Source organism: Gadus morhua, chromosome 15, assembly GCF_902167405.1.
Source record: "Gadus morhua chromosome 15, gadMor3.0, whole genome shotgun sequence".
Taxonomy (NCBI): domain Eukaryota; kingdom Metazoa; phylum Chordata; class Actinopteri; order Gadiformes; family Gadidae; genus Gadus; species Gadus morhua.
The window spans coordinates 2933272-2955733 of NC_044062.1; the positions used below are offsets into that span (position 1 = coordinate 2933272).

A 22462-nucleotide genomic window follows, 5' to 3' on the forward strand; every position below is an offset into this window, starting at 1 on the left:
TTTTTTTTCTTTTACGTGGCGGAAACGGGCTTCCATAGATTAAGGAACTGCACAAGCCATAAAAAAAACAGCCAAGAACAGCCTTTTGAAATAACAACAAGTGGGAGCTGTTGTGTGAGTGTTTCATAAGAATGTGATAAATATTTTAATGGGGCCTAAAATAAGGGAAGATTCCATCATCTTTAAGCAAACACATTGAAACAATAAACAAAACCTGCAATAGATCTCACTATCTGTCTTCATCGAGTCTTAGCATAAACCTGTGTTTCGATTGGCCAGCGTTTTAAATGTACCGGTTTACTGAGACGGAACAGTCCGGAGGGGATCGACCCGTGGTCAAAGACGGTCTCCTCGTTGTCATGGCCACAGGAGCTCCTCTTCCGTCTCAGGTGTCTGGAGTTGTACACGGCGTGAAGCCCCTCCCCTTCTCCGGTGCCTTCCTGCTGGTCTGTCTCCCCTTCCTCTGCGAGGGGTTCAATGAGGTACGACTGGTCCTCGATACGCACGTACCCGCTGTGGCGGCAGAGAGAGGACGCTGGAGGTCAGACTGAGATGTCCGTTTAGTGTCTGGGTGGGGTGTTAGGTCCCCCAGACAAAGGGCACTGGGTTCGATCTCCACTGTCTACTACCAAGCAGTAGGCATCCCTTTGATAGACTCCTCATTCCTACCGGCCCCTTAATGACTTTATAGGTATTCAATAAGTTTAGTCTGAATTGCTAAATAGTAAAAAGTACAAAAGGATTCGCATTCAATTTAATGAAAAATAAAAGTGTACATTTCTTTCCTTATGATTCTATCCTATCCCTAACTCTGTTCATAATAATTGAGAGGGATTCATCAGAGTTCTTTGGTTTATTACAGCAGTCCTCGTCAGAAGCCATGCATGCCTGGTCTCAGTGCCATCGCCTTGGCAACGTGAGCAGGTGACTGGTTACAGATCTTCAGGGACGGTCCAACACAGACCTGACGGTCCTATCAGAGGTCGTCTGAGTCTCCCTTCATGCAGTAAACCATGGATTCTGATCAGATGGGGATTTCCCCTGAACACAAGACACTTTGGGAACGCTGAACTCACTTGATTCCTGGGCAGAGGTCGATACTGACCGTGTTATATTATTGTGTGTGTGTGTGTGTGTGTGTGTGTGTGTGTGTGTGTGTGTGTGTGTGTGTGTGTGTGTGTGTGTGTGTGTGTGTGCATATATCATTAAACACTGTCTAACCCCTCCCTGTTCCATTACCACATATATCCTTAAACACTGTCTAACCCCTCCCAGTTCCATTACCACATATATCCTTAAACACTGTCTAACCCCTGCCTGCTTCTTGCAGTTTGTATACAAATGTCAAACACAAGGAGGGTTTACATATGAGGGCGGGCCGTCGGTCCACAGCCACAACAAATCATAGAGAAATGACACATTTAAAACTCTTCAAAATCCTCTCAGAGACACCTGGGGACAGGTTGAAGAAGAATAAGGCGGAGTTTGGATTTTTATTTATTTCTCTCTTTATATTATGACTTCATCATCATTAATATCATGCATTTTAATTTCTCCATACAGTTATTAGGGACTGTAATATGGCAAGTGAAAGAATATTTCTATCAAGAAGGGGGGGGTCGAGGTTATATCCCCACCATACTGTTATAAACAATACATTAAGTCTTCCGTCTTATCATTTGTGAATTTTCTAATTTTTTAAGTGCCGCAGGGCTGCAAGTGTTTGTTGGCTCTGACTGAAGGTGAACTCGTCGGTCTGGTTCGTCTGCCCTACCCCGTGTCACATGACTCAGCGGTCGTATGAGGTTAGAATCTGGGAGAGGCGGGCACAGTCAAAATCAAGTCAAATGTATTTGTACAGCTCTTACTCACTTAGTCACAAATCACCACAGAATCACAACATTTTCTTTTTTTCCCGGGCTCTCTGTGTCCAGTCTTTTTAAGATTGAACATATTTGAATGCCGTAAAGAAGAGAATATATCAACGCATTTTAACCGGCCTTTACTGAATGCATCAACATTCAGGGCGTGAAAGTTTGAAACGTCAGTGAACCGTGGGGGCGGAACCAGGTGTTAGGGGAGGAGCCAGGTGTTAGGGGAGGAGCCAGGTGTTAGGGGATGAGAGGAGAGGACATCATATTGAGGAAACAAAACTTAACATTCGACACCAAAGCAACCGACGTCGAAGGTGTTCTCCCGTTCAGGAGAAAAATAAAACGCATTTTGGAACAAAAAGTCTGACAGTAAGAACAAGTAAGTAAAACAGCACAACTTTGAGTAACAGTTAAAACCTCTCTTCCTTTTATTAAATAAGAAATATATAATTGCTCAATGCATGAACCTTGTCGTCTGTTTCTAGGAATGGCCTGTGCTAACACTTCCTGGTCTGAAGAGAGCTTTTCATGTTCCATCTGTCTGGATGTGTTCAACAGTCCAGTTACCACCGCATGTGGACACAACTTCTGCAGAACCTGTATTACAAAGTTCTGGGATGAACAAGTCCTGTACAAATGTCCTGTTTGCAACAAGCTTTTCAACACAAGACCTGATCTACAGGTCAATACCTTCTTATCAGAGCTGGCTGCTCAGATTAGAACAACCGTACGAGTAAAAAAGAAGCCTTGTGTTGAACCAGCAGAAGTTCCCTGTGACGTCTGTACTGGGACCCAGCAGAAGGCTGTGAAGTCCTGCCTAATGTGTTTTACCTCTTACTGCCAAACCCACCTGGAGCCACATCAGAGAGTCGCTCGCCTGCAGAAACATCGGCTGGTCGAGCCTACGGACCGTCTGGAAGACTGGATGTGTAAGAAGCACGACCAACTTCTGGAGCTCTTCTGCCAGACTGAACAGGTGTGTGTGTGTCTATTGTGCACAGTGACAGACCACAAGTCCCATCCTGTTGTACCTCTAAAGGAGGAATATGAAGTGAAGACGGCCCAGCTGGGGAAGATAGAGGCTGACGTTCTGCAGATGATCCAGGAGAGAAAACAAAAGATTGAGGAGATCAAAGACACAATGGAACTGAGCAACAAAAACGCAGACAGAGAGATAGCCCATGGTGGGCAGGTCTTCACTGCTCTGATAGGCTGTGTTGAAAAGGGCCGGGATGAATTCAACCAAACGGTTAAAAAGAAACTGAAATCCAAAGAGAAACGAGCTGAAGACCTCATCAAAGAGCTGGAGCAGGAAATAGAAGATCTGACCAATAGAAGCTCAGAGGTGAAGCGGCTCTCACACACTGAAGACCACCTCCACTTCCTCCAGACCTTCAGATCCCTGAAGGATCCTCCACCCACCAGGGACTGGACCACGGTGGAGGTCCGTCCTTTGTCATACGTATGGACCTTAATGAGATCCCTGGATCCGATGTTGAAGACACTGAGCACGGACATTATTAAGCTGCATGATGATGCTGAACTGAAGAGGGTCCAGAAGTATGAAGTAGATGTGACTCTGGATCCTGATACAGCTCATCCCAAGCTCATCCTGTCTGAGAATGGGAAACAAGTACATAATGGAGGTGAAGAGAAGGAACTCCCAGACAACCCTAAGAGATCTACATACTATACATTTGTACTCACGAGGCAGAGCTTCTCCTCAGGGAGATTTTACTTTGAGGTCCAGGTTAAAGACAACACTGCATGGTGTTTAGGAGTGGCCAGAGAGTCCATCGACGGAAAAGGTTGGACCATGTGTACCCCTGAGACGGGTTACTGGACTCTGGACTGCTACAATGATAGGTTGATATTTAGAGATAACCCTTCTGTCCGTCTCCCTCTGAGAGCTGAGCTCCAGAAGGTGGGGGTGTTTGTTGATTATGATGAGGGTCTGGTCTCCTTCTATGATGTGGAAGCCAGGGTTCGTATCTACTCTGCTACTGGCTGCACCTTCACTGAGCCTCTCTATCCACTCCTCGATCCATGTTATCATGAAGAAGACAGAAACTCTGCCCCCCTGATCATCTCACCTGTCAATCAAACAGACTAGGACCTTTGTTTGATAATAAAATAATCAAACGACCAAAACAACTAATGTTGTTCCCTGAATTAGAATAGAATTAGAATCTCTACTATGTGAGATCTGAGATATCTGCTTTAATGTCATACTGCTGTCATTTAACGAGCAGAATATTTGTAAGAATTAACCCTGCAGTTGTGTAATATAACCCTTTATAAAGGGTTATATTACACTCCATTTATGTGTCTGTTTTCCCTTTATTAGGGGTCCAAGCCAACAGGTTGGATCCCTATTGTTTTTGTAAGGATTATTTTTATACTACCTCCCCGTGAAAGTGGAACCACAGCCCAAACCGTAAATGGTGCACACGCGCCAATTGCATGACTAGAACCAGGTCCGGCACCGCTACTCAGATAACAAAATCCAGACACGCCGGTCCCTAGGTGGCGCTATACCAAGGAATACGCGTTTGGGCTATAACTCCCACACCGAACCTCCCACAGTCAAAAACGTTATACCCACAGATGCACTGGAGTCTGCTGCATCTTTTGGCCTAGGCCACGCCCATTTGCGTCTTTGAATATTTTTCGCTAAATCGCGAAAACCGCTAAACTGCTTTTTCCCTACTCCTCCTACATTTCTTGACCAATCGACACCAAACTTTGCACACGACATCTTTAGACGCACACGCAGAGAAATCCTCGAACACTTTTTTGAACTTTTTTGATCGACGACGAAACGGTAGCGTTTTGAATATTGGTTTATTAGCTAAATTAGACGTGAAAAATCAAAAATCCAAGAAAATCCAAAATTAGACATCGGATCGAGTCCAAATTTTACACACGTCGGTGCTAACCTTAACCTCGGCAAATTTCGCCATTAGGGGGCGCAATAAACGAGGAAATTGTATATCTTCTACAAAATTTCGCCATTAGGGGCCGCCATAAACGAGGGAATTGTTCATCTCCTAACTGGCCAAAGGAATGTTCTGAACACGCGTTTGAGGATATATCTCCCACACCGAACCTCACACAGTCAAAACCTTTATATCCACAGGTTCACGGTAGCATTTTGAACACATGCTTCGTGTTGTGCCGGCGAAATGCACATTTCTTGGACCCCTGCATAACTGCTTGCAGTTCTAGTTTATTAATTAATTAATTATAAAGGTATAAAAGATTAAAGATATAAAATTTGTTGCAGTTATGTAGAACATGTTTAGAGGATTAACACGTGTAAATATATGTATTTTTTTTAACTTTTCTATTGGTTTTAACTTCTGAATATTGAATGAAAAAACAATTCAATCTTCTTACACTTGTGATTTTAATAAAAAGAAAAGGCAACTATTGTATAGCGTAGGCCTACATTATCATTGCAAGGGATCGTTTCAGGGGAATAGGTACATTCCAGTCCATTAGTGTTCAGTATAAATACTGTTTCTGTAATAAAAAAAAGTTTGTGTAATACAAAAAATAAAATAGTTTATTTCTAAAACCCTTATTTTGATGATTTCGAGATTGATGGAACGTTTTAAATCATTGAAGAAATGTAAAAGTTTCTAGATGATGAACCAGTAATTTAATCTCCAATATACAACAACCCACCATGTGTTAGACACTTACACAAAGGTCACAGTGACTACATGTAAAGATACTCCCCATGTGTGTGAGTACTGTGACTTCGTCCTGTAAGCTCTCCTCTCTCCATCCTCTCCTCTCCATCCTCTCCTCTTTCTCCTCCTCCTCCTCTCTCCATCCTCTCCATCCTCTCCTCTCCATCCTCTCCTCTGTCTATCCTCTCCTCTCTCCATCCTCTCCTCTCTCTCCTCCTCCTCCTCTCTCTTCTCTCTGGTCTTCTCTCTAGCTCAGTGGCGGTTCCTTAGAGGAAAATAATTGGCTGTTTGCAATAAGAAATCAGGCATGTTATATTTCCTTCATGGTACCCCCGTTTGGAAAAACAGAAAAGGCTGATTTGGAAAAATTATTCACAACACACAAAAAAATCTGTCCGACTGCCTGCAGCCTAAGATTTCGTTAATTATATCGTAGAGAATACATATATCATCATTCACCTTCACCTATGTTGTTAAGTGTTGTTCTAGAACCTACACTGTTGTATGCATATCGTTAACTCTGTCTTGGTTGTTCAGGGATCGCTGTCCCATTAAATGTTAGTTTAATGTTTTGGTTTTCTAACGAAAATAACCGAGTCACACATTCGTGTGCTCAACGTGAGAAAATGTCTCTTTCCATTTAATGAAATTTCCACAATATTATATGTATATGATTGGAAGATACGTGTCGTTGACCCTGTACGCTACCATGCATTACATTTGAGCAGCACGCACCATGAATGAACTTTACTTTATGAAGTTGAACTTTGTCTGCACGTTTGATTAAAAGTTTAGAAGCATTGCACTCTGCTGATACACTTTTAAGTGTCTAGTTTATTTTAGTCATTATCGGCGCCTCCAAACGACGCGTCACGCGAGTATGTTTTTAAAAAAAATTTGTGTAGGCCTACCCTGCGTTCACACCAAAAGATGCAAAAAGTTGACGCGCGGCACGATCCCATTCAAAGTGAATGTAGAGACGCGTTGCTGCTTTGCTGCCGCAGCATTTGCTGCCGAGAAAACCGAGAAAGCCGGGCACGGGCGGCGGGCGCGTTCACGTATTTTGCGGCGCGTCAAATGCTGCTTGAGTTGAAATATTTCAACTTTTCGGCAGCAAACGCGTGATGACAGCCAATCAGCGTTCAACAGCGTTGCCACTGAGGCGTTACCACTGAGTGACATGCCGTAACAGCCAATCAGTGTTACTCCCTTGGAATGACCTAGAGTTCACTACCGTTTAGTAACTCGAAAAACCCCACAAATCAGCATTCTGTAGTGTAGTTGTGTTTACAGTTAAACTAAACTATGAGTATGCTAAAGGGCTAGAATAACAACCCCAAACAAAACCCAGTTGGGTACCAGGCAGCACCAGCCTTCCAGGCTCCGAATGGTCCCATGAACCCATAAACGACGGGCATTCCCCTTCCCACGCTCAGCCCCCCGGTACACCAGTGAGCTACGACTGCTGAAGAGAACGGGGCGTGTCCTAGAGCGGCGTTTAAGGACTCAGGACCGGCTGTTCACAAACTAGCCTAGCGGGAACATCAGAAGGCCTACAGCGAGCCCCTCAGTGACACGGCCCCGGTTCTACCCCCACATGATCGACCACAGCCCTGGTAACTCCAAGCAGCTTTTATCAACCGTACATCATCTCCTCAAACCTCAGCCCCTACACTCAGACAACACGCAGCAGCCGTGCAACAGCTTCATCTCCTTCTTCACAACGAAGGTAGACAACAACCGCCCCCTTCTCTCCAGTCCCTCCCCCTCTCCTCCTCCCCCCCCCCCCCCCCCCCCCCCCCCTCTCCTCCTCCCCCCCCCCCACCCCCCCCCCCCCCAGTTCGGGACTCCTAATTTGACTTTGTCTTCACATTTTTAGCATCCACTTCCCACATTTACCATATATAGTTTACTTTGTAGACCAATGTGTTTCAGTAACTGTGTACATACAAAAAAAAGGGGAATTCCTTCATCCAAACAGTATTTTTTCCTTTCATCACTTTAGTGGTTCAGAACTGCATTATTTAGCCCACACTGCCATCTATTGGCTCAAACACGCAACAGCATAGTAACTAAGAAAATAAAGGTCACAGAATCTTGGACAGGACAAAAGAAAAATCGTGAATAATATAATACTACATAATACTACATTCACAACAGTGTTGTCTTTTACTCAGATGAAAAGGTTAAATTATAAACAATTTATTTCTTCTTTAGAATGGAATAGAATAGAAAGCTTTATTGTCATTGTACCAAGTACAACAAAATGCAATGAGCAGCTCCATAAAAGTGCACACATGTTATTGAATATATAATATATAATAATATACAAAAGCAATAAATAATATAAATAAATAAAAATGTAAATACACAGTAAAACTTAAATACACAGTAAAGACCACAAACAGACAACAAACATCAGTGCAGATCTGAGTTCAGTATGGTGACAGCTTTGGGAGAGAAGCTGTTCCTGAGTCTATTTGTTCTGGCCTATATGGACCTGAAGCGCCTGCCAGAGGGCCACAGGTTGAAGAGACGGTAGCCGGGGTGGGGGGGTCCTTCAGGAGGCCTCTGGCCCTGCTGAGACAGCGGGAGCCGTAGATGGTGCTTCAGGAAGGCCGAGGGCGGCCAATGACTGCCTCTGCAGTCGCTTCCTGTCGGGCTCCATGCAGCCTGAGTGCCACACTGACACAGCGTAGGTCAGCAGGCTCTCGACGGTGGACCGGTGGAAGGTCACCAGCGGCTGGGTGTTTAGATGCTCCCTCATGAGCGCCCTCAGGAAGTGTAGCCGCCGCTGGGCCTTGTTGACCAGCGCCGAGGTGTGGACCGACCAGGAGGGATCAGCAGAGGACGTGGACTCGCTCCACACCGTCACCGTTGATGTACAGGGGGGGGGGCAGGGGGGGCTCTGCTCCGTCGGGAGTCCAGGATGAGTTCCTTGGTCTTGGTGATGTTCAGGGCCAGGTTGTTAGAAGCACACCGCTCACCGAGTTTCAACTTTAAGAGCTAGAGACGAGTTTAACTGAGGTTAAGCTGTTACAAAAGGTCTGTGCTTTTCTGATAATAAACCAGCAGACTGTTAGGGGAGGAGCCAGGTGTTAGAGGAGGAGCCAGTTGTTAGGGGAGGAGAGGAGAGGACGTCATGTTGAGGAAACGAAACTCAACATTCGAAACCAAAGCAACCCACGTTGAAGCTGTTCTCCCGTTCAGGAGAAAAATAAAACGCATTTTGGAACAAAAAGTCTGACAGTAAGAACAAGTAAGTAAAACAGCACAACTTTGAGGAGCAGTTAAAACCTCTCTTCCTGTTAATGAATAAGAAATATATAATTGCTCAATACATAAACCTTGTCGTCTGTGTCTAGGAATGGCCTGTGCTAACACTTCCTGGTCTGAAGAGAACTTTTCATGTTCCATCTGTCTGGATGTGTTCAACAGTCCAGTTACCACCGCATGTGGACACAACTTCTGCAGAACCTGTGTTACAAAGTTCTGGGATGAACAAGTCCGGTACAAATGTCCTGCTTGCAACAAGCTTTTCAACACACGACCTGATCTACAGGTCAATACCTTCTTATCAGAGCTTTTAGCTCAGTTTAGAACAACCGTACGAGTAAAAGGGCAGCCTTGTGTTGAACCAAGAGAAGTTCCCTGTGACGTCTGTACTGGGACCCAGCAGAAGGCTGTGAAGTCCTGCCTAGTGTGTTTTACCTCTTACTGCCAAACCCACCTGGAGCCACATCAGAGAGTCGCTCGCCTGCAGAAACATCGGCTGGTCGAGCCTATGGACCGTCTGGAAGACAGGATGTGTAAGAAACACGACCGACTTCTGGAGCTCTTCTGCCAGACCGAACAGGTGTGTGTGTGTCTGTTGTGCCCAGTGACAGACCACAAGTCCCATCCTGTTGTACCTCTAAAGGAGGAGTATGAAGTGAAGACGGCCCAGCTGGGGAAGAGAGGGGCTGAAGTTCCACAGAAGATCCAGGAGAGAAAACAAAAGATTAAGGAGATCAAATCCAGAGTGAAACTGAGCAACAAAGACGCAGACAGAGAGATAGCCCATGGTGGGCAGGTCTTCACTGCTCTGATAGGCTGTGTTGAAAAGGGCCGGGATGAATTCAACCAAACGGTTCAAGAGAAACTGAAATCCACAGTGAAACGAGCTGAAGACCTCATCAAAGAGCTGGAGCAGGAAATAGAAGATCTGACCAATAGAAGCTCAAAGGTGAAGCGGCTCTCACACACTAAAGACCACCTCCACTTCCTCCAGGCCTTCAGATCCCTGAAGGATCCTCCACCCACCAGGGACTGGACCACGGTGGAGGTCCGTCCTCCGTCATACGTAGGGACCTTGAGGAGATCCCTGGATCAGCTGGAGGAGACACTGAACATGGAGATGAAGAAGTGTGATGCTGAACTGAAGAGGGTCCAGAAGTATGAAGTAGATGTGACTCTGGATCCTGATACAGCTCATCCCAGTCTCATCCTGTCTGAGGATGGGAAACAAGTACATGATGGAGGTGTGTGGAAGAAAGTCCCAGACAACCCTAAGAGATTGACAATTAATCCATATGTTCTCACGAGGCAGAGCTTCTCCTCAGGGAGATTTTACTTTGAGGTCCAGGTTAAAGACAAGACTGCATGGGGGTTAGGAGTGGCCAGAGAGTCCATCGACAGAAAAAGTCTGACAAAGTGGACCCCTGAGACGGGTCACTGGACTCTGATCTACTACAATGATGGGTTGGTATTTCATGGTAACCCTTATGTCCATCTCCCCCTGAGTGCTGAGCTCCAGAAGGTGGGGGTGTTTGTTGATTATGATGAGGGTCTGGTCTCCTTCTATGATGTGGAAGCCAGGGTTCATATCTACTCTGCTACTGGCTGCACCTTCACTGAGCCTCTCTATCCACTCATCAGTCCATGTTTACGTGCAGAAGGTAGAAACTCTGCCCCCCTGATCATCTCACCTGCCAATCAAACAGACTAGGACCTTTGTTTGATAATAAAATAATCAAACGACCAAAACAACTAATGTTGTTTCCTGAATTAGAATAGAATTAGAATCTCTACTATGTGAGATCTGAGAGATCTGCAATAATGTCATACTGCTGTCAATTAACGCGGAGAATATTTTTAAGAATTAACCCTGTAGTTGTGTAACATAACCCTTTATAAAGGGTTATATTACACTCCATTTATGTGTCTGTTTTCCCTTTATTTATTTTACGCTTAACGATATAACAGATTGAAGATATAAAATTTGTTGCAGTTATATGTAGAACATGTTTAGAGGATTAACAAGTATAAATAATTATTTTAACATTTCTATTTGTTTTAACTTCTGAATATTGAATAACAAAACAATTCAATGTTCCTACACTTGTGATTTTAATAAAAAGAAAAGGCAAATATTGTAATGCGTAGGCCAACATTATCATTGTAATGGATCATTTCAGGGGAATAGATACATTCCAGTCAAATAGTGTCCAGTATCATAGACCGCGGAACGTGTTTGAACAAGGGGGGGCCACAATCGCAAGAGGGGGTCACCAACATTTTAGGTCCGACATTATCCATAGCCAAGGCTATGCACGGTATACGAGGACACGCACGTAATGCCATCAGTCACGTCAGCCAAAACAGAACAGCGCAGAATAAAATGCACAAGAAAGGTACCTCGGTGGTCGGTGGTAACGCAACTGAAACTGCTTGCTTGTACCAGTAGCCTACTAAAGAGAGAGAGAGAGAAAGAGAGCAGTGGCGATTCTGGGGGGTGGCCTGGGGTGGCCAGGGCCACCCCTGAAAGCTCATTGGCCACCCCTGTGGCCACCCCAGATCTGATAGGTAGTTGGTCAAGTTCGTCAACACAAGAAATAAGAGAAATGCTGTCAATCAATGATGACAGCTGATCAACTGATTTAGGGTCAGTTTTACATTTTTAACTAACACAGTAATGGTCGTGCTGAGGCTGTGAGAGCTGATTTCTGCTCGGCGGACATTTAGCTATGCAGGTCAGGTGAACCATGAGATGAGCGCGCTGCACATGCTGCTGGTCCGTGAAACAGGAGGACGACGACGGTCACAGTGACAACGTGAACAATATAAAAACGATAAAGACGCTGAAATCTGTCGTTGAGAGGTATGGTAATTTAATGTTTAGTTATATCGTAGTTCCCTCTGAATGTGTAGGAAAACTTTATCCAGCACTAAGTAGCAGCCAGAAGACGAACTACACTGCACTAGCTTGCTTAGCAGCCTGCAAACCAGGTTAAGCATGTAACGTTAGTGTTTTGGATACCGCCATGAAATATGAAAAGATGTTTTCTGGACTGAAGACTGATGGTGTTTTTTGCAGATGTGTGTGTTCAATAGAGCTAATGTTATATTTTTGGCCAACCAGTGTGTGAAACATAGTGACAGTCTAGATTTAAGAACACAAGAACAAGCTGTGACTTATTTGTTGCATTCAAATGCCACAAATGCTTGAGATGCAATATGCGTTAATTGTGTTATTAAAAGTGAGTTGTAAGAGTGGTAGTTATGTAAAAATAAACCTTTGTAGATCCTATAAATAGACATAATTAGGCACATTGTTGACACCTCCTTTCTTTTTGACATTTTAATGGAGTCAAAGGTGTTATTTAAGGGGTTACAAGTTATATTTGGTCTGGTGGCATTGCATTGGACTTAAGTCTTGTCTTGTGATCTTATGGCCTATGTGAAAGCATTTTGTAGCAGGAGAATGAGCAAAATCAAGAACTAGCTACCTCTATTGCACTTTGTTACTATTATTAGAATCCTCTATTGTTCATGAGAGTTTGAAGGTTTACATAACATTACTTTATAGTATATACTTTGGAGTTAAGATTTGTTTGGTTTATGTTACAATTGTTTATGTATATTTATCAAGTTAATTTGTGATTCTAAGGCTTAACTGTTTGATTTAAATAAACGTCATAATTTATGCTGAATCAAAGCCAACGTTTATACCTTCATCAGGGCCCTGGACATGAATACTGTCTGGGTTGAAAACCCACTTTTTGCACATTTTCATACATCAAAAGGCATCCTAGAATAACATTATTCAGTCATCAGGCCATCATCTGTGTCACCTGTATTGTTACCTATGTTTGCTTTACTAATTTAGGTGCCATCTTGTGGTTAAATAAAAACACACCAAAGCAAAGAACAAACCAAAAAAATCTAATTCCAGTATCTCCAACAAATTATAAATCTAAGCTAAATAATAACATAAACTAAGCATGTAAAGAACAACAAATATTTCTGTTTTTTTCCTTACAAGCTTAATTTATCCTTTGCTTACAGATACACTTTTTAATAAGGTCTATCTTAAAGCATTTTGGTTTGTTCTGTTGCCTGGATTGCTGTGTTTTATGTAACCACAAGATGGCGCCTCAATTAGTAAAGCAAACACAGGTAACAATACAGGTGACACAGATGATGAGCTGATTAATGTTATTATATAGGATGAGTTAAGAGCAGTTGAATTTTGCTACTCTAATTTAACTTGTGAAGAGATCAGGACTTTAATCCACTATAAGGAAATGGCTCTTAGAAAATGTGTACCTTATTCTGAACATAATTACTGATTAAAAATAGACATGTTAAAATAACCAGATATACTTGAGGACTGTGATAGGTGGTAATGGAATTTAAAAAATGACTTTAAAAAAAAAAAGTCATTTTACCAGCATAGACACCTTTATTTGACAGTTATGAGACAGGAAATCATGGGAGAGAGAGGGGATGTGACATGCAGCAAAGGACCGGGATTCGAACCACAGTTGGCTGCGTACGTGTATGTATTAAACTTCGCTATGCCATGGCCACCCCACACTAGCTTTGTGTCCCATCTTGGCCACCCCAGTAAAAATGTCCTGGATACGCCACTGAAAGAGAGGGACAATGCGGATGCGGATGCACATCACTTTGCCAGGATGATTTTACTTTAAATGTCCAAACAAACAGCCAACAACACTAATAACCCAAGTCCAAAATATGCCAGCACAGAAGTGCGCAAATTGCCAAAACAGTCAACACAGCACAGAAGGCTAGCCTACATAGATGAATCAATGGTCATGACTTAAGCCCACAACATGCCAGCACATAACTGTGCAGAATAAAATGCTCAATCAGCCAACAATACACAACAAAAGCACCACAGTAAGATTGTTCACTTGTATCTCACTTGTATCAGTACAATGCAGTATAAAAACATTGAACAAAGAGTGCACACGGCGGTGCTAATAAAACCATTGACCTACGCTTAAAAGTTTGGGGTACAGCTGTCCCATCAGATGACGATGCGCTTTTTATTTGTTTTCCTTTGAAATATTCAAAAATGGTTTTGTGCCTTTTCATTTTGATATTCCAATCCACGCCACGAACAATCTCTGCAGTCTACCACAATCACTAGTGCTACTTCTTTCGCGCGATTTTCAGTGCTGCGCAGTTATAGGTCTACATTTTGCAACATTCATGCATGACGTGTGACGTGAACAATATTGGTTTAGAAATACGCTTGATTAAATTATTACAGCATGGGTTGTGTTTAAGTTTGATCTTGTCGACAGGTTTTGAGTTGAAAAAAAAACTTGCAGGCCAACATTCATTTATTTTTTTAATAATCATTTCAAAAAGTTACCCGGGCCACGGCCCCCCTGGCCCGGCCGGTTCCGCGGTCTATGTCCAGTATTAATACTGTTTCTGTAAAAATAAGTGTAATACAAAAAATAAAATTGTTTATTTCTAAAACCCTTATTTTGATGATTTCGAGATTGATGGAACGTTTTAAATCATTGAAGAAATGTAAAAGTTTTAGTTGATGAACCAGTAAATTAATCTCCAATATACAACAACCCAACACGTGTTACACACTTACACAAAGGTCTCAGTGACTACATGTGAAGATACTCCCCATGTGTGTGAGTACCGTGACTTTGTCCTGTCAGCTCTCCTCTCTCCATCCTCTCCTCTCTCTTCTCCTCCTCCTCTCTCCTCTCTCTCCTCCTCCTCCTCTCTCCATCCTCTCCTCTCTCTTCTCCTCCTCCTCCTCTCTCTTCTCTCTCTGGTCTTCTCTCTAGCTCAGTGGCGGTTCCTTAGAAGAAGATAATTGGCTGTTTGTAATAAGAAATCAGGCATGTTATATTTCCTTCATGGTACCCCCGTTTGGGAAAAACAGAAAAGGCTGATTTGGAAAAATTATTCACAACACACCAAAAAATCGGTCCGACTGCCTGCTGCCTATGATTTCGTTAATTATATCGTAGTGGGCTCAATGGAGCCCCCCCCTCCCCCCTCAATAAGCCCAACAGACCAATCAGTTTCAGGAACCTTAAAAACATCAACCCAGTCCCCATGACTACTGACCTCCTCCGTCTCTCGCTGCCAGCCCCCCTTCAGTCACTGAATCTGTGGAACTCTACAGTTCATCCCCCAGCCCCCTCCTGGACCGCCAGGGGTGGACTGGCCATCTGGCCCACCGGGCATCGTCCCGGTGGGCCGTTGACCCAATGTAGGCCGGTCCGGTCCGCTATGTTTTGTTTTTTTCTCTCTCTCTAAATTCCATCCAATTGGGACGGCCAATGGGCAACAGAGGGCTAGCAGTGTGTGGCCAGCATCGACACAGATTATTGGTCTATGTTTGTCATTGTCAATCAATCATGGGCTGACAGGCTCAGAGAGCCCTGGCAGTGCTGTCAATCACAACAGAAACCAGGGTGGGTTGGACCTCATGGCATGGGCCGGAGTCGTGGGAGTCGCGGACTCATTTTGTAAGTAATTCATGCCTTAGACTTTTTCTTGCAGCTGCAGATAAAAAAAATGTAATTCTCTATTTATGGTTTCACAATGACTGAGTCACAGTTGAAACAAATGCGTTTCAGCTCTAATGCTGCTACTGTCTGTAATATGTTTCTATTTAGATTATTTGTCAGGATATTTTGTTATTATTGTCCGAGTCTGGTTTTAACTAATGCTGGGCTTACACAAAAAGATTTTCCCATTCACAGACTAAAAACTGCAAGAGAGAAATTAGCGTTGGATCAAGTGTGATATTTAAGAAGCGTTTTGTAGCTATGTAGATATGGAGGATGGAGATGCAGCGACCACAGGATGTATGTTAACTTCCTGTTCAGGTTTCACACCTTTCTTGTCAGCAGCACAAGAGACAAAAACTTGAAAAACAAAAAAAAGCAATTTGCACTGCTATTTGCAGTGCAAATAGCAGGATGTATGTACTTGATTCAATTGTTTTAATAAAGTACATACAGGGATCTTCCCGTTCGTCTCGTCCCACCCCTCGTGCTGATAATGTAGTGGGCTGGTCTGGACAGAAAATGCCAGGGCTGAATGTTTGTCCCAGTCCACCCCTGTGGACCGCCATGGCCCAGTCCAGCCCAGAACCGTCCCCTTCCCACGCTCAGCCCCCCGGTACACCAGTGAGCTACGACTGCTGAAGAGAGCGGGGCGTGTCCTAGAGCGGCGTTTAAGGACCGGCTGTTCGCAAACTAGCCTAGCGGGAACATCAGAAGGCCTACAGCGAGCCCCTCAGTGACACGGCCCCGGTTCTACCCCCACATGATCAACCACAGCCCTGGTAACTCCAAGCAGCTTTTATCAACCGTACATCATCTCCTCAAACCTCAGCCCCTACACTCAGACAACACGCAGCAGCCGTGCAACAGCTTCATCTCCACACACACACACACACACACACACACACACACACACACACACACACACACACACACACACACACACACACACACACACACACACACACACACACACACACACACACATCCGCAGACTCTCAGTTCGGGACTCCTAATTTGACTTTGTCTTCACATTTTTAGCATCCACTTCCCATATTTACCATAATATAGTTTACTTTGAAAACCAATGTGTTTCATTAACTGTGTAAACACAAAAAAGGGGAAATTCCTTCATCCAAAAAGTCCTTTTTCCTTTCATCACTTATGTGGTTCAGAACTGCATTATTTAGCCCACACTGCCATCTATTGGCTCAGACACGCAACAGCATAGTAACTAATAAAATAAAGGTCACAGAATTTTGGACAGGACAAAAGAAAAATCGTGAATAATATAATACTACATAACACTACATTCACAAAAGTGTTGTCCATAACTCTGATGAAAAGGTTTCGTTATAAACAATTTATTTCTTCTTTAGAATATAATAGAATAGAAAGCTTTATTGTCTGCAATGAGCAGCTCCATAAAAGTGCACACATGTTATTGAATATATAATATATAATAATATACAAAAGTAATAAATAATATAAAAATAATAATAATAATAATAATAATAATAAATAATAATTTAAATAAATAAAAATGTAAATACACAGTAAAACCTAAATACACAGTAAAGACCACAAACAGACAACAAACATCAGTGCAGATCTGAGTTCAGTATGGTGACAGCTTTGGGAGAGAAGCTGTTCCTGAGTCTATTTGTTTTGGCCTATATGGACCTGAAGCGCCTGCCAGACGGGCAACAGGTTGAAGGGAGGGTAGCCGGGGTGGGGGGGTCCTTCAGGAGGCCTCTGGCCCTGCTGAGACAGCGGGAGCCGTAGATGGTGCTTCAGGAAGGCAGAGGGCGGCCAATGACTGCCTCTCCAGTCTCTTCCTGTCGGCCTCCGTGCAGCCTGAGGGCCACACTGACACAGCGTGGGTCAGCAGGCTCTGGACGGTGGACCGGTGGAAGGTCTCCAGCGGCCGTGTGTTTAGATGCTCCCTCCTGAGCGCCCTCAGGAAGTGTAGCCGCCGCTGGGCCTTGTTGACCAGCGCCGAGGTGTGGACCGACCAGGAGGGATCATCAGAGGACGTGGACTCGCTCCACACCGTCACCGTTGATGTACAGGGGGGGGGGCAGGGGGGGCTCTGCTCCGTCGGGAGTCCAGGATGAGTTCCTTGGTCTTGGTGATGTTCAGGGCCAGGTTGTTAGAAGCACACCGCTCACCAAGTTTCAACTTTAAGAGCTAGAGACGAGTTTAACTGAGGTTAAGCTGTTACAAAAGGTCTGTGCTTTTCTGATAATAAACCAGCAGACTGTTAGGGGAGGAGCCAGGTGTTAGGGGAGGAGCCAGTTGTTAGGGGAGGAGAGGAGAGGACGTCATGTTGAGGAAACGAAACTCAACATTCGAAACCAAAGCAACCCACGTTGAAGCTGTTCTCCTGTTCAGGAGAAAAATAAATCGCATTTTGGAACAAAAAGTCTGACAGTAAGAACAAGTAAGTAAAACAGCACAACTTTGAGGAGCAGTTAAAACCTCTCTTCCTGTTAATGCATAAGAAATATATAATTGCTCAATACATAAACCTTGTCGTCTGTGTCTAGGAATGGCCTGTGCTAACACTTCCTGGTCTGAAGAGAACTTTTCATGTTCCATCTGTCTGGATGTGTTCAACAGTCCAGTTACCACCGCATGTGGACACAACTTCTGCAGAACCTGTGTTACAAAGTTCTGGGATGAACAAGTCCGGTACAAATGTCCTGCTTGCAACAAGCTTTTCAACACACGACCTGATCTACAGGTCAATACCTTCTTATCAGAGCTTTTAGCTCAGTTTAGAACAACCGTACGAGTAAAAGGGCAGCCTTGTGTTGAACCAGCAGAAGTTCCCTGTGACGTCTGTACTGGGACCCAGCAGAAGGCTGTGAAGTCCTGCCTAGTGTGTTTTACCTCTTACTGCCAAACCCACCTGGAGCCACATCAGAGAGTCGCTCGCCTGCAGAAACATCGGCTGGTCGAGCCTATGGACCGTCTGGAAGACAGGATGTGTAAGAAACACGACCGACTTCTGGAGCTCTTCTGCCAGACCGAACAGGTGTGTGTGTGTCTGTTGTGCCCAGTGACAGACCACAAGTCCCATCCTGTTGTACCTCTAAAGGAGGAGTATGAAGTGAAGACGGCCCAGCTGGGGAAGAGAGGGGCTGAAGTTCCACAGAAGATCCAGGAGAGAAAACAAAAGATTAAGGAGATCAAATCCAGAGTGAAACTGAGCAACAAATACGCAGACAGAGAGATAGCCCATGGTGGGCAGGTCTTCACTGCTCTGATAGGCTGTGTTGAAAAGGGCCGGGATGAATTCAACCAAACGGTTCAAGAGAAACTGAAATCCACAGTGAAACGAGCTGAAGACCTCATCAAAAAGCTGGAGCAGGAAATAGAAGATCTGACCAATAGAAGCTCAAAGGTGAAGCGGCTCTCACACACTGAAGACCACCTCCACTTCCTCCAGACCTTCAGATCCCTGAAGGATCCTCCACCCACCAGGGACTGGACCACGGTGGAGGTCCGTCCTCCGTCATACGTAGGGACCTTGAGGAGATCCCTGGATCAGCTGGAGGAGACACTGAACTTGGAGATGAAGAAGCTGCGTGATGATGCTGAACTGAAGAGGGTCCAGCAGTATGAAGTAGATGTGACTCTGGATCCTGATACAGCTCATCCGCAGTTCATCCTATCTGGGGATGGGAAACAAGTACATAATGGAGGTGTGAGGAAGAAACTCCCAGACAACCCTAAGAGATTTACCAGGTATACATTTGTTCTCACGAGGCAGAGCTTCTCCTCAGGGAGATTTTACTTTGAGGTCCAGGTTAAAGACAAGACTGCATGGTGTTTAGGAGTGGTCAGAGAGTCCATCGACAGAAAAGGTGGGACCATGTCTACCCCTGAGACGGGTTACTGGACTCTTTACTCCGACCAGGGCGGGTTGGTATTTAGTGATGACCCTGATGTCGATCTCCCTCTGAGAGCTGGGCTCCAGAAGGTGGGGGTGTTTGTTGATTATGATGAGGGTCTGGTCTCCTTCTATGATGTGGAAGCCAGGGTTAATATCTACTCTGCTACTGGCTGCACCTTCACTGAGCCTCTCTATCCAATCCTCAGTCCGTTTGGACGTGAAGAAGGTAGAAACTCTGCCCCCCTGATCATCTCACCTGTCAATCAAACAGACTAGGACCTTTGTTTGATAATAAAATAATCAAACGACCAAAACAACTAATGTTGTTTCCTGAATTAGAATAGAACTAGAATCTCTACTATGTCAGATCTGAGAGATCTGCATTAATGTCATACTGCTGTCATTTAACGAGGAGAATATTTTTAAGAATTAACCCTGTAGTTGTGTAACATAACACTTAATAAAGGGTTATATTACAGTTCATTTATGTATCTGTTTTCCCTTTATTTATTTTACATGCTTAAAGATATAGGGCCGATTGATAAAGACATACAATTTGTTGCAGTTATGTAGAACATGTTAAGAGGATTAACATGTTTTAATAATAATTCATTTTTTTAACATTTCTATTGGTTTTAACTTCTGAAAATGGATCGACAAGACAATTCAATGTTCTTAAACTTGTGATTTTAAGAAAAAGAAAAGGCAAATTTTGTAATGTTTAGGCCTACATTATCATTGTAATGGATCATTTCAGGGGAAAAGATACATTCCAGTCCATTACTGTTCAGTATAAATGCTGTTTCTGTATTAAAAAAAGTAATACAAAAAATAAAATTGTTTATTTGTAAAACCCTTATTTTGATGATTTCGAGATTGATGTAAAAGTTTGTAGTTGAAATTAATCTCCAATACAGTATACAACAACCCAACATGTGTTACACACTTACACAAAGGTCACAGTGACTACATGTGAAGATACTCTCTACGTGTGTGAGTACCGTGACTTTGTCTTGTCAGCTCTCCTCTCCTCTCCTCTCTCTTCCTCCTCTCTCTTATCTATACTCTTCTCTCTATCTCATCTAGGATTGTGTTAGTTATTGTCGTACATTACGCATTAAGTGCGTTCAGATGTCAAAGGTCACCCCATTGAGATTGGTGAATCTAAAATAGATGTAGTACAACAGCACTCCCACTGGGGGAGCTGCACACCTTGGATGTTATGGAGGATCACCACCTTTTATGGGTGTCTTCGATTTTACAAGGCTTGAGGAACATGGTTAACTAATTAATGCAATCAAATTAAAACATAATCTCCTTAATCCAGGAAACGCAAAACCTTTATGGATTTCTCGCTATTGGAAAATGCCTTGTAAACTCTCTGTTGGCATGTTTAGAACATGAATCTTTAGAGTAAACGTTTAGTAGACAAAGCTGTTGCGAGTGGATGATCGACCAATGAGAGGACAGAGAAGGTGGAGAGGAGGAGGAGCATGTGTGAGAAGTAAATCACATACTTTCACTTTTACTTTATTTTGATTGTGCGTACTTCCGGTCCCAGACAGGAAGTAGTGGGGCCTCTGTGCCAGATGTGTGTTTGAGTCGGGTGTGTGTGTGTGTGTGTGTGTGTGTGTGTGTGTGTGTGTGTGTGTGTGTGTGTGTGTGTGTGTGTGTGTGTGTGTGTGTGTGTGTGTGTGCGTGCCATGCCTGTGAGTATACCTCCACAGTCTCCTGCAGCGTCCTCACAGCCCTCTCCTTCTCCTGCAGCATTAACCGGAGTGCAGGGTCCATCTCTGTGACGTCGCGCTCCAAGGCCTTGGGTTTGCTGTCCAGCAACAAAAGAAGCCCCAAGCACTGACGTTAGCGGAGCTAGTTGTTCTCTTCTGACGTAAAGGGATTCTGTTCAGTAAATACCTGCCATTCATCCAGGTGGACTCAAACGTTTAATTCTGCCAGTTGTCTGAGATAAATAAGGACATTTTTAAAGCTATAAATATCGAAGCACTAATGAGAATATGATCAAGTAAGCATCGCAATAGGCATCTATGCTAATTAACTGGGAGTTTCGACAATAAAAAGGGCGCTAATAACCAACTGACTGGTAATGAAAAGGGCATTATATAAATACCAGGGTCAGGACATTGAATTTATTCTGAAGCAGCCCTGGATTCTTCCTTCTTGGTTGATTTCACAGTTTAGTGCAGTGTTTAAGACTCAGTTTGAAGGACACCCATTTAAATCAATAACACTAAACATGACCAGTCTAACACAGAAAAATCAATCATCAACAACACAGGCTTCAACTGCAGCCTGGGTTTTCATTCAACAGTGCTAGCTGTCAGACCTTTTATATTTAAGACGGAATCACGTGTCGGTTGTGTCGTTCATGCAGGTTCTGACGTCAATTGACTGGTATTTATTTTATTGCTATGTATTCTTTCTCTCCTCTTGGGTCCTGTAGTCGGACCCCCCACACCAACCTTTTAGCCACAGTTCACCCCCACCGCTCTAGACACAAACCTTTTAGCCACAGTTCAACCCACCCAACCCCCCCTCTTGAGGTCAGACCATCTCTGTGCTGGACGTTATGTTCCGCATCACCCACATGCAGGTGTCCTGTTAGCCCCGTGAAGAACCAGAGACTTATTTTATTGGACTGTATTCCTTCTCTCCTCCGGGGTCCCGTAGTCGGACCCACACCAGACTTTAGGCACGGATACCCCCCTCTTAACCCCTCCACACACACACACACACACACACACACACACACACACACACACACACACACACACACACACACACACACACACACACACACACACACACACACACACACACACTCATACAGGGGTATTGGATTAACTACTTCACTTGATTCCTGAGCAGAGGTCAATACTGGCCGTGTTATGTTATTGTGTGTGTGTGTGTGTGTGTGTGTGTGTGTGTGTGTGTGTGTGTGTGTGTGTGTGTGTGTGTGTGTGTGTGTGCGTGTCTGTACCATTACAAAATTGTGCTTGGTGACACGAAAAAAGTGGAAATTGCGTGTCCCAGATCACGAATGAATAGATTAAATGACGTGACAGTGTCGCATATTTCCTTGAGACAGGGTTACCCATTACCACATACATCCTTAAACACTGTGTAACCCCTCCC

The 22462-nt window shown here is 43.9% G+C and overlaps 1 long non-coding RNA gene across 1 annotated transcript; it reads right to left on the reverse strand.

Annotated features, from left to right (window-relative positions):
- Positions 1 to 293: 293 nt before the first annotated feature.
- On the reverse strand, positions 294 to 22210 carry LOC115560176 (uncharacterized). The gene is made up of 2 exons (XR_003979695.1): positions 22181 to 22210; positions 294 to 513 (listed from the first exon to the last, which is right to left on the reverse strand). It is a non-coding gene; the product is annotated as an uncharacterized LOC115560176 (long non-coding RNA).
- Positions 22211 to 22462: the final 252 nt, after the last annotated feature.